The sequence below is a fragment of the Vicugna pacos genome, chromosome 12 (genome assembly GCF_048564905.1).
Source record: "Vicugna pacos chromosome 12, VicPac4, whole genome shotgun sequence".
NCBI lineage: Eukaryota > Metazoa > Chordata > Mammalia > Artiodactyla > Camelidae > Vicugna > Vicugna pacos.
In genome coordinates this window covers 40,470,013-40,483,196 of record NC_132998.1, presented here as the reverse complement: position 1 = coordinate 40,483,196, position 13,184 = coordinate 40,470,013, and the positions used below count along the sequence as shown (strand labels likewise).

The 13,184-nt window shown below is 32.5% G+C and overlaps 1 long non-coding RNA gene across 2 annotated transcripts in view; it reads left to right on the top strand.

Moving 5' to 3' along the window:
• The first annotated feature begins 3,101 nt into the window (after positions 1-3,101).
• Positions 3,102-13,184, top strand: part of LOC140700222 (uncharacterized) — a 125,943-nt gene continuing 115,860 nt past the window's right edge. For both annotated transcript variants that reach the window (XR_012078554.1, XR_012078555.1), the window contains exon 1: positions 3,102-3,177. This is a non-coding gene — a long non-coding RNA (uncharacterized lncRNA). The remainder of the gene's footprint in view (positions 3,178-13,184) is intronic.

The window sequence follows — 13,184 nt, the reverse complement described above, 5'->3', positions numbered from 1 at the left end:
AGCCATCCCAGTGGTTGCTCAATGAGCTCATAGGAAAAGTGGCCATGGTGACAGGGATAGAGGCTACGCATGGGCTCAACAACCTGAACTGCCTCTGATCAAGGTTAACCTGCCTACTGTTTTTCGTTAGTTCCTATCAACAGCCAACAAAACCTCCTACTCTTGATATGATCATATCTATGTCTATAATAAAGGGTACCAGCTCTTTAGTAGATACAGGTTTTCTAAATATTTTTTTCACATTCTGTGTCTTGCCTGTTAATTTTCTTAATGATGTCTTTTGGTAAGTAGTCAAAACTGTTCTTTTGATTAAATCTAAGCTATATCATCTTTTGTTTTATGGTTATTGTTTTTTCTGTCTTATCTGAGAAACCTTTGGCTACCCCTGGGTCACAAATATATTTTGTTATATTTCCTTCTAAAATTTGTATAATGTTAGCTTTAACATTTAAGTCTATGATCCATCTCAAATTAATTTTTGTGTATGGTGTTAGGTAAGGGTCAGAGTTTTTTGTTTTCATATGTATATCTACTTTTTCTAGTACCATTTGCTGAAAAGACTTATTTATCATCCATTGCTTTGGAGCCTTTGTCAAAAACCAAAAACTTGCATGAAAGTGTAAGTCAGTTTCTGAGCTCTCTATTCTGTCATATTGATCTAGTTGTTGATCCATATGCCAGTACCACACTGTTCAAATATTGTACATTTATATTAAGTCTTGGAATCAGGCACTATAAGCTCTCCAGCTTTAGTCTCCTTTCTCATGACTGTGTTGGATATGCTGAGTTCTTGTATTTCCATAAACATTTTTAAATCAGCTTCTCAATTTTTATAAAAAAAGCCTGCTGGGATTGATTGGATTGATACTATCCTTAGTGTCTTGCTGGTAGATGAAGAGTGCCTTAGTTTTCCTAAAAGGAATAATTGTTTAATTACTGAACTGTAATCCATGGTCACTTTTTAGTGGAACTGGCTGCATATCCACCATTCCACCAAATCCTGTATTTAATTAGTGACTGCTTAGTTTTAGACACTGTATTAAGCCCTGGGATAAACTTACTAATAAAATGCTATCCATGCCTTAGATAATTTCACAGCTAGTGGGAAAGGAATATGTAACAACTAACTCTAATAATAAATTATGACAGTTATGTACAAAGTGTTCTAAGAACACTTGGAGAACAGTGAGTACTGCTGGAGAAGGTGTGTATATTTGCAGAGAGAGGACAAAGACAGCTTCACCAAAGAGGTGGTATTTGAAATCGGTCTAAAAGAATTGAGTAAGAGTGGCTAGTAAATCTGAAATCAGGAGAGAACAAATAATCCTTAAGTAGAGTAAATTTTAGGATGCACTAAGTTCTCAGCTTCATCACTGACTTAGCTAATATTTTTAATTAAAGTGGCTTTTTAAAATCTATATTCTGAATCTGTATCTTTTAGTATTAGATTGAGTGGTGATCATTTTTATTGCTACTTATTATTCCTTCTCTTATACTTTTGGTTAGAGAACCAGAAATCCTTTCAGTGACAATGGAGGTACATAAACATTTTAACTCTCTGACAGTCCAAATTACTGCAAAATGTTTACTCCAGTTGGCCGACTGATAGCAGGGTCTATGAAACATTTGCTGCACAACTCAGTAGGAATCAGTTGTATTGAAACACTATTCTCAGACGGCTCTGCTTCTCTAGCCATTCAGGGCATCTGAATGTTAGCAATTCCTTTATTTCTATCAGATCACCTAATTGCCTTTTTTTTAAATTGAAGTTTAGTCGATTTACAATGTTGTATTAATTTCTGGTGTACAGCATAGTAATTCAGTTATACACAAATATATGTATATTCCTTTTCATATTCTTTTTCATTATAGGCTATTACAAGGTATTGAATATAGTTCCCTGTGCTATACAGTAGGACTTTGTTGTTTATCTATTTTATATATAGTAGTATAATAACATAATGCCATTTGAAGCAACATAGATGGACCTCGAAATGTTTATAGTAAGTGAAGTAAGCCAGAAAGAGAAAATACCATATGATATCACTTATATGTGGTATTTAAGAAAAGAATATAAATGAACTTATTTACAAAACAGAGACAGACTCACAGGCATAAAAAACAAAGTTATGGTTACCAGTGGGGAAAAGGGATGGGGAGGGGTAAATTGGGAGTTTAGGATTTGTAGGTACTAACTCCTAATTGCCTTTAATAAATGTAAAGAGTTATTCTACTTAGGATTTTATGAAAAATAATGTAAGAATATCTTGAAATGAACTAAATATACACTAAGTCTTGAAAAAATATGTAAATTACTATGCAGTTACGTTAAGAATGACTATAAATACAGCCTACTCTCAACAACGAGGTCCTTAGGAACCTTCACCCCTAATTCTCTGGTGAAACCCTTAAGCATATGTGGCCAAAGAAAATCTGTACAGAGATTGAAAGAGATTAAAGAGATTAAATCTTTTTAAAAATCATTCAGTCACTTCTTTCATTTCTTCATCTTCCAAATTTGTGTAGACTCTTGGCTGAATTGGAATAGCCATGTATCTCTTGTATAGGTGGGGTGTATTGGAGCTTTAAATACAATTGTCCTGTACCCTCAATTCCTATCAGGAATTGTTCATCATTCAGACTTTAAAACAGAGAATCAGCATCATTTGTTGCTTAGCAACATTTATCTCAGAGATATGGACAAATATAGAATTAAGATTGTCTCTCTTCTGTAAAAGCCTGACAGCAGCTTTTTTATTACCCAAGAATTTCTTTTGATTAGGTGCTCTGTATCTCTATTTCCTCTGTTTGGTTCAACAGTGCCATGGCTAAGATTTCTCAAAATCTTTAAAATTTCCTAATCTTACTCTTTTCAGTAAAGATTACTTCCCACATTCTTATCACTTCAGCTTCAGAGAGAGGCTAGTGATATGGAGTGGTTGCTTAATGGATACGCAATAAGATACTCACACTAGGGTGGAGCTTTTGAAGGGAAGAAAAGGGAGTCAGGGTTCCATTCTTTTCATGAATTATCTTCAACAGTGGAATGTTGTGATTGGATTGGCAATTTCTTCCTTGGAAAAAGTTCTGTGATAGATTGTAAAACACTCTGGGAGATCATCAACTTTGGATGGTCACTTGGAGCCAGCATAGGACCCAAGGAAAAGGGATCAAAAGGCAAGCTGTGAACTAAACGTTAAGGGATAGATTAAAAAAAAAAAAAAAAAAAGAGGGGGTGGGGGATCTTTGATGTTTATGACTTAATCCAGCCTCAGTCTATATGACAGGGATTTGGGGAAGAAGCCCTAGCAAGGAATAATGTATATACACTTTGCTGAGGTGTAGCTAGTGTCATAGCTTAGCCATCTTTAGTGGCCAAGCCATTTAACAACGTACAGATGTAGGGCAGGAATGGAGCTTTCATGTCTGGTAAACCTCATCAACAAAGCCAATTAGTTCAATAGAGAAAGTGAAATTTAATACAGGATCTCAAAGAAATGATCCTTTGTCAGGTTTGTCTACATAAATTCTCTCTGCCTTCACCCACAACCCCTCCCCAGATCATTTTTATAGGCAATGAATACGTTGTCTGTATTCATTGTTGATACTCTAAACATAGGAAATACTTCCTCAGAACAAGGTAAATGGCTCTCATCACTATCTTTTTCCACTAACACCTTTTTTTTTTTAATGACTTTGTAAATCTATTAGCATGTTTTGGAGCTGTCCTCATTATAGAAACAGACAAGTAAGTTACTAATTGATCTTTTCTGAAGATGTAGTCCAGTATATATGAAGACATTTTAAGATTCATGAATATAATGAGGATGCCTTACTTCCATATTTTAGTACTTAATATAAATTTTAGTGCTTAATACAATGTCTGTTGAACATGTGAATCAATGAATGAAAAGAGCTTAGAGATTTAGACTTCATCAACAGGAACAAAAAGGCACAATGCTTTAAAAAAATAAACATTTTAAGCATATAGTTTCTAATCATTTTGCTAAAAGAGTGTTTTCTTGAATCCCAGAAGTTTCTACCAGTTTGATACTGATTTAGAAATGAAGAAATCTCTCTTCTGATGCCTATAGTTGCCTCACAGGAGTGTTTAGAAGTACTCTGACCAAAATCACAAGAATAGAATCCAGTCTTCCACTGGATATTTAAAGTTATTGAATACTAGTATTAGAATAATATTTTAGTAAATTCAAAGTCTCCTATCAACTGCTGACTGAACTAATTTATCACTTAAGGAAAAAAATATGTTTAACTTAATAAAAATTTACAAAGAATGCTGTTAAATTGTGGTGGGGGGAGGGGTGTTGAGAGGGATGTGAGCAGAATGAAGAGTAAGGACCAAGCCCTCCCAGGAAGTCAGTCACAGCTACTGTCATTTTCTCAACCCTGGAGTCAAAATCAGATCAAAGCTGGAAAACATTCAAGGATGCAATTCCTTATCTTACAGAAAAGAAAGCTGAAAGGTAAAGTAATTTAAGAAGTCCTATTTTGTCTAGCATGGAGGGAAAAAGAACACAGCCTTGCGGTTTTTAATGACTAGACAATTGAGATAGAGTTTGAATTATTTGTATGTTAAGGCTTTTAGTTTAACTAATCAAAATGAAATAAATGGAGAAAATATTATTTTAACTGATTCTCATAGTGTTATTCCACCACACTCTTCAGTTCTGAGGAAGGGGACATAGAGGCTTTGAATTTTATTCCTGTTGCTCAGTGACAGTGTTCAGAGAAATGTGACATTTTTGCCATCATTTTGGCAAACTTTGTTATTTTTGTATTGCCATCTGTCCCTAAACTAGATTATTAAAGATATTTTTAACTTCTTTTTTTTTTTAATGTAAGAACTAGGGGAAAAAATTACTGAAATGTTTCCCTACACTATACCTAGGAGTATGGAGGGGAATGGAGAAGAAAAGAGAATGAAAAGGAATATGCTTTAAATATTATGGTGAATTATAAGATAAGAATTAAAAATTTAACTTTTACAAAGTTAATGCTACTTAAAGGACATAGCACTCTTTAAAATTTTTCTGTCAAATCTTCAAAACTACATATAGAATGCCTGTGATTTGCCTCTATAAATATTGTACTATTTATTTTTTAACTGATACATGTAAGCTAATCTGATTTAGAAAAATACATTTTTATGAATAATAATTATAAAGTAATACCCTGCCACAAAAGCAATCTATGTTCACAAGAGAACTTAGATTATAGATATTTATATTATATTACAGATAAAACCTAGAAAATATCATCTTTAACCTAGAAAAAATCATTTTTCCAGCATTTAAAAGTTAAGGAAAGGATAAGGAAAAAATAAAATAAAAATCATATGCTGTGCCACCATTTAGAGATATTTGTCTTATAATGTAGCATAGATCTTTGCAGTTAAAAATGGTGTTCCTGAAAACTTGTGTAAACTGTCAGCCGTATGAGTGAGCCCCCCTTGGACAGTTCAGCCCAAATGAGCCCCCAGATGACTGTGAACCCAGTCAATATGATGTAGTACATTAGAGCTTCCCAGCTGAGCCCAGTCAACCACAGAATAATGAGATATAATAAAAGTTGTTTTAAGCCATAAGCTTTAAGTTCCTCTGTTATGCAGTAGTAGATAACTGAAAAAGATAATAAAAACTGTTAGAAATAAAAATAAAAACTGTTATAAAATAAAAACTATTAAAAATAGGCTTTGATAATATGAGAAAATGTGGATTTTAATATTAAAACAGATGCAAAAAGAGACAAGGTATAATTGGTATTGTTTAAAAATGTGTGATCAAGAGAATATAATTTAGCACTTCATTTATATACATAGGATCTTAGATAATAATGTTGGTTTTTCATAATTGTATGACTAGAAGGAAATACAGTATGTTACCAGTGTTTGAATAATTTATTTCCCTAAATCTCTGTACCTTTTAAAATTAGCAGGTAGTACTAGTTGTAAGAGAAAACACATTAACAACAGACAGGATAAATCTGGTAGAATGAAAAAAACAACAGTATATATAATAATAGATCCCAGTTTGGGAGAGAAATTCAGAGTACTGAATCGTGCAATGCTGTGAAATACTTTAGAAAACAAAAATTATTAGAAGATCAACCCATTTGTAAATAACATCAATTCTAATTTAGCTTTGCTATGGTATGCTATGATATGATTGTTTAGAAGGGGTCAATAAGTAAATAAACATTGACTCTTAATAGCAGGTAATATTTATGGTTTTAATCCATGATCAAATGACTTCTGTTTTAAAGTTAAAATTATTTTTGAAGCCGATGTTTAAAATAAAAGTAGTTTGAAATATATTATTCCTCTGATATACTAATTAGAAGTTCCAAGAGATGTATCATATAAAATTATAGAGAGTAAGACATGAAAAGGAACTTTGTGCCTATCTAGTTAACCTCTTAATTTAGAGAGAGTAATGTAAGCTAAGAAATTGATTAGATCCGTAATACAAGTTGGAAACAGCTAAGAGGGTAGCAGAGAGATTAAACTTGAGAATCCAAGTTGGATCATGGACTATTATCCAAGCTTCCTGAGATCTGGAAGTGGTGGTTTTGTTTGGCTGGGGGTGGGGGGGAGTGGGGTTGGGTAGGGACCAGATGTGGATAATCCCACCAAGGAGGAGTTTCACTTAGAGGCAGAGTAAAGCACTGAGAAATAGCAGTATGTATAGTTTTACTTATAGACGGTCATAATTTGGAAAACCAATTTATCTAAACTTGGAGGAAAATGTTGAACATTGCATTAGGTTATACAATATGCCCAAATTAGATAAGGGACATCTTAGGGCGTGAGAACTCAAGTAGTTTCCACAAAATGCCATATTATCTTCCTGAACACTCCAAGGATTTTTTTTTAGCATTAAAATAAAATTCAGTCATTCTTTATTGTAAGCCAACCCTTGGACAAGGCACAATATTCTGACCTTCAACAGCAACCTCTGCTCAAGAAGACAAATAGTATTTCATTTATTTAGTCAAGTGCTTTTTACTAAGCACATTTGTATTCCAATCACTTTAATAGATTCTAGGATATGCTAGTAAATAAAACAATCCCTACTTGCATGGGACTTACACTAATGAGAGGGGAGAAGATAAGCATACAAAAAATAAAGTATTAGATAGTCATAGATGCTATAAACCAAAGTAAGGTGAGGTAATGGGACTATTTTATATAGGATGATTTGGGAAAACATTTTGAAATGCTTATTTTTAAGCAAAAGCCCAAATGAAGTGAGAAACATGTAAATAGCACATGTATAAATAAATGTCTATTTGTGTATTTATTTATATTGAGGTACAAGCTCCATGAAGGATATAAACATCATATCTCCATTTATTTCACTTACGATTATTTCCAAAGATCTAGTCACCCTCAGTAACTTGCTCTAGTGCCAGTCCTCTCTCAACAGAGAAAATCTTACCATGTAAGTTAGCAGATTTTTCATGTAAGATGAATTAATTTTTTTATCTATAAATTGATGTATACCTCACTTAATGAAATATTTATGTCATTTCCTAGTTACTTACTAACATATTTTAATTATAAATTAATATATTCTTTCTGACATAAAAATCAGACAACTAGAAGTGCTACCACTGAGAAAAATTCACCCAGCTCCATGAAATAGTATTTGCAGGTATATCATAATTTTATAAATGATACGAAAAGAAAATGTTTTATGATAGGAGTGATTACTTTAAGTTTCCATGTTTCCTTTTATTTTATTTTTGACTTTGAAAATAATAATTGTTTGATTAGAATAATTTAAAATTTTCCAAATAAAAATAACATATCCATACTACTTTCCCATGGAAGGTACTTCAGACTGAAAGAGGAAACACCATAAGATTTGCATGTTTCTTTAGATATTTTCTAAGACATTAGATGATTTTTTGCCAATGCATCTTATTCTATATCCCAATTAAGTATACATTTAGAAACCTCAAACCATAAACTGTGATATGTCCTCCATTTATGTGTTGTCTATTAGCTTTCAATCCATATTTACTTTGTATTAATTTTTTTTTCTCTAGGCTTCTTTGAGACACCTCTCTACATTTTGTTGGGGGTTTTTTGAGTCATTTTTCCAGTTGATTTTTTTCTTAATTAACACATAATTAAAGTAAATATTTTCAAGTGTTTCTAAAGGCAAGTAAGTATACTTTAGTGAAACCTAAACAAACAATGAGTTATAGTGTTTTCATCAGGATAAAAAAAATTCAGTTTCATGAGGCAGTTCTCCAAAACAATTGTGTCCTATCATATTTTATGAAGAATTATTCTAAAAATTCTCAAATAGTAGGCCAAGAAAATGTCAAAACAAATTTTAACTTTGACCATACATGTAAACTTTTCAAATCTGTATGAATCAACCTAAGTGTGCCAAAGAACTTTCAAATGCTGGAAAATGATATTTTCTAATTTTACTTTTTTTCTTAATAGTTTACAGAAGATGCTTTTACAGCTGAGCTTTTTTCTCTTATTTATGTAAGAAAGTGAGATTCTTGTCACTTGGCTTTTTTTTTTTCTTTTCAGACATAAGTGACAGTTCATTAATTTTATACTGTGTAAAAGAGATGCGGTGTATTTGAATAATAACATTTGGGGACTAATAATGTACTCAAAATATGAGAAAATTCAATCCAGGTAACTTCACTGGTGCAACTCTGCTGGTTAGAAAGTGATACAAACTTGGAAGGGAGTGCTCTTAACTCCTAGATCTGTTTTTTTCCATTCTAGTGTATCAGAGGAATTAGGAAACTAGACTGAGGGAATGAAATCATCATGTTCATCAAACTTTTGCTGAGAACTCAGTGCCAGTCCTTGATCTCACAGCATAATTTTTAGTACATCATTTAATCCTCACAAGCACTCCGTAAGGTAGATTGCCATCATTATTCCAATCTTGTGAAGGAGATTTCTGCAGCTTCAGGAGATTAAATTCCCAGGTCCTGGGGAGCAGAACTAAGTGACACCTTTGCCTAGAAGTTTTCATGTCAGAACTCTAGTGAGAATAATTAATAACAAATTCTTCTCCCTCTTGTCCCATTTTTTAGTTTGTTGTCTTTGGATTATACATATATATGTATATATATTTATATATATTTTTTTTTCTTCTTAATTCCAAGATGGCTGATTTTATCATGTAAATCCTACTGAGTTTTAGCATTTGCTCCTCTGTTTCCTTTCTGATTCCCAAAGTTTCAGGCGTCAGAATTTAATTTTTTATGTTTGATTGCTTTAGATGATTTTTGTTTTGTTAAGAAAACTGGTTCATCCAGTAAACTCTTATCCAGCATACTTAAAAATTTCGTCTTTAGTATTCAGGACCCTGTAGAGGACTAGTGAACAAGTCTAAGTTTCAACATCGCTAAAACCCTTTTTCTTTTACCTTTCTTGACTCCAAAAATCCTAGAGATATGCTACTAACTGGATTAATTTTTTTTTCTGGTTTTATTGAGAAATAATTGACATATACCACTATATAATTTAAGGTGGATGACATGATAGTTTGATTTCCATGTATTGTGAAATGATTTCTACAGTAGGTTCAGCTAACATCTACCTTCATATGTATATTATATATATATATACACAGTAAAAATAAAAGAAAAAAGGAAAAAAAATCTCCTTGTGATGAGAACTCTTAGGATTTACTCACTTAATAACTTTATGATATACCATATAGAAATGATAGCTATAGTCATCATGTTGCATGTTATATCCCTATTATTATTTACCTTATACCTGGAAGTTTGTGCTTTTGACTACCTTCCTCTAATTCCCCCTCCCCTCACCCTCCACCTCTGGTAACCAGAAGTTTGAGCTCTTTTTCTGTGAGTTTGGGATTCTTTTGTTTTTGTCTTTGTTTTTTTTTTTTTTTCAGATTCCACACCTGAGACTATATAGTATTTGTCTTTTGTCAGACTTACTTCTCTTAGCATAATGATGTCAAAGTCTATCTATATTGTTGCAATCATTTTATATGGCTGAATAATATACCATTGCATACAATATACAGCACAATTTCTTCATTCATTTATCAGTGGACACTTAGGTTGTTTCCATGTGTTGGCTATTGTAAATAATGCTATCAACATGGGAGTGTAGATATCTTTTAAGCTAGTGAGTCTTTTTTATCTTTGGATATGTTCCCAAAAGTGGAATTGCTGAAGCATATGATAATTCTATATTTAATTTTTTGAGGATACTCCATAATGTTTTCCATAGTGGCTGCACCAACTTACAATCTCACCAACAGTGCACAAGGGTTCCCTTTTCTCACAACTGTGCCATCATTTGTTATTGCTTGTCTTTGGGATGATGGCCATTCTCACAGGCATGAGATGATATCTTTTTATGGTTTTAATTTGTATTTCCATGATGACTAGTGATGTTGAGCATCTTTACATGTACCTATTGGCCCTTTGTATATTTTCTTTGGAGAAGTGTCTATTCAGGTCCTTTGCCCATTTTTGAATTATTTGGTTTTTTGCTATTAAGTTGTATGAATTCTTTATATATTTTTGCTATTAATGTCTTTTCAGATAAATGATTTACAAATATTTTTCTCCACTCCATAGATTGTCTTTTCACTTTGTTGGTGGTTATTTTTTTCATTTGTTTGTTTTTGTTGTGCTGAAGCATTTTAATTTGATGTAGCCCCAGTTGTTTATTTTTTAATTTTGTTGCTTGTGCTTTATTTGTCATATCCAAAAAATCATTACCAAGACCCATGTAAGGAACTTTATTCCTATGTTTTCTTCTAGGAGTTTCATGGTTTTAGATCTTACATTTCAGTCTTTAACTCATTTTTAGTTAACTTTTGTGATTTTGTAATTTTATTTATCTCGCATATAACAAGTACAAATTTAACTAAAGCACACTTAGGAACATTTACCAAACAATAATTTTGAGAAATAAAGATATAAATTATTTTTAAAACATCTGAAATACCAACCCATGTTCTAAATATTTTAAAGTAGAGCTTTATTGCTGCCTACCAAACCAATAAATTCCCCAGATCACATTTCTTTCTCTCCTAATCTTTTTCTTTTCTAACTTTTAGAGAGAATAGGCTATATTCACTCCTCCTAATACATCTTTATTTTCTCTTACTGTTCATCAACTGCTATCTAGCTTCAACTTCTGACACACTGAAATTTTGGTCATCACCAACAACCTCTGACAGTCAGATCCAGAGGAAGCATTTCTATTGGTGTCTTTTACCTCCTCTCTTCTGTTCTCTATCATTGCTAAGCACCCTAGTCCTTGAAAGGCACTATCTCTTAAAGTTTCTTATATCATTGTTTCCTGGATTTTCTTGTACATAACTCTCTTGTCTCCTTTGTGGTCTTCTCATATTTTACTTAATAAATATCAGTCTTTCACATAACAGCATCCTAAGCTTTTATTATTTCTCCTTTTTTACATTGTCCTTGTGATAAGTCATCCATATCCACACATTATATTAATGTTTCTATGCTAATAACATCCAAATTTGTATCTTTTACCCAGTCCTAATTGTTGAGCTACAAATGACTAGTGGAACTCTCCACTTAGAAAATCTTCAAACCAGAACTTACCTCTTCTTCCAAATCTTCTCTTCTTCTGAATATAACTTGATGAATGATATCTACATCTATCTACTCTTTAACCAAAATACTTGGGAATTTTCTTTGTACATGTATCCAACACATTCAAACAAGTTTTTATGTTTTTTAAATTCTCCCTTTTTAATATCTTTTCCAGTTGTTCCACACTCTTCATTACCTCTAAGACTGCCTTAATTCAGAATAATGAATTTGAAATACACTTTCAAGTAGGAAAAAAAATATGAAAATAAAATGGCATACAGAAGCCCTTTTGTAACAGATACAAGCCCATTTATTCTGATCTAGCAGGAGTGGAAAAAAATTCAAAGTGTTGCTCAATGTATGTACCTTTTACCTCCTGTTGAGACTTCTGTGATACCTCTGTATCCTGCGGGGCTTAGCAGAAATACCTTTAAAATGCTGTGTTCATTTTACTACATGAAAGAAGCTAGATTCAAGAAAGGCTACAACTGTTTGACTCCATTATATGGCATTCTCAAAAAGAAAAACTGTAGGAATAGGCAACAGATCATTAGCTGAAAGAATAAAGGAAATGACCATACAGGAGGCATACAATAGAATTCTGAGTGATGGAACTGCTCAGTATGGTACTGTTTTGTGGATAAGTTTTCTCACTGTCAGAAAAAGAACTGACAAATAAACAAGAAGTAGTAAGACTAGAATGAACCTTGTAGTGCTGGATTGGAGTTGGAAATAAAGGCATAAACTCATGTTTATTTTAATAATAGATAAATACAGAACTATAGATATGTGTGCATAGGTAGTTAGTATACAAACACATATTTCCTAGATCTGTCTGCTGAGAAGGCCTAGTAACAATCATGGTAACAATAAATTCACCCAATACATAGATCTTGGTTTCTAAATACACTTCTCCAATTAAAGGGATTTGGGCTCCTTGGAGAAATGGTTGATAGTAGGGCTCATCAGGGAAAAATGCAAAATAAGTCTAAAGCACTGTATAATACTAGAAAGTAAGTAAATGCTCAAAAAAAAAAAAGAGAGAGAGAGAAAAGGAGGCAGAGATGGAGTCATATCAAAAAGACAAAAGAGCCTATCTGAAAGAGTTCCCAATGGCCAATGCTACAATTTGAACAAAATAAATAACAATATTATTGGATTATAGCATCCTTCCCCCAAGAATATATGAGTCTACACTGATTAAGTGAATGACTGAATAAATGGAGATGAGAGAAGAGATAAATCTTCCTTACAGAAGAATTCCAAATAATAGATGAAGAAGAAATGAGGAAAATAGGAAATTACCTTTAGAACATCACAGTAACACTTGCTATACACAAGATCCACTGATGAATGCTACATGTATTTAGTGGGCAAAATTTTAAGGAGAAACAGGATATTTGCATAATCTCAAATGAATAGGGGATGTTATGGAAGTTTTCAGTGGCCTCTGAATGAGTTCCCTAAGTATGTTTTCCAAGATGCAATCGAATCTGTGTTATTTTTTGTTACATTTAGCTTTATACCTTTAGTTCCTTGATTATAACTTGCACTACATAGACCACTGGATA